The sequence below is a fragment of the Nestor notabilis genome, unplaced genomic scaffold (assembly GCF_000696875.1).
Source record: "Nestor notabilis isolate BGI_N333 unplaced genomic scaffold, ASM69687v1 scaffold7923, whole genome shotgun sequence".
In the NCBI taxonomy this organism is placed as follows: domain Eukaryota; kingdom Metazoa; phylum Chordata; class Aves; order Psittaciformes; family Psittacidae; genus Nestor; species Nestor notabilis.
This window is the reverse complement of record NW_009920579.1, coordinates 137,077-137,665: the sequence shown is the minus strand read 5'-3', so window position 1 is coordinate 137,665 and position 589 is coordinate 137,077.

Below are 589 nucleotides of genomic sequence, written 5' to 3'. Positions count from 1 at the left end.
CGGCCGGTGGATTTCGGCTTCCCGGGGAGCGCTGTGTCCGCACTGGGGTGCAGCGCTCCCGTTCACTAGTCCCGAGTCGGAGCCGGCCGGACTTGGGGCGTTATTTCCTAATGCCAGCCTGCAGAACGTTGTTCCTTACCTTCTGGTTACAGATCTTTGGAGGCTTCAAAGTTATGAGGTTTTTCCTTTTTTTTTTTTTTTTAAGGAACTTGCTAGGTTGCCCGTTTGAAACACCAAGAACATCTCAGCTGTATCTTTCACTCAGTCGAGCTCACCCATGCACGGTTACTTACGAGATAATGCTTGCTTGATGTGAAAGTTTTGGGTAGGTGAGAGTCTAGAATGGTACATGTGCAACAGACCACTTATAATGCATTTTCTCGTGCTTAGTGTAAATATCTTCCACGGATGAAGGTTGTGGCATATGGTGATAGGGCAAAGAGGAGTGGCTTTAAAATGAAGGAGGGTAGATTTAAGCTAAATATTAGGATGAAATTCTTTACTATGAGGGTGGTGAGACACTGGCACAGGGCGCCCAGAGAAGCTGTGTCTGCCCCATCCCTGGCAGTGTTCAAGGCCAGATTGGATG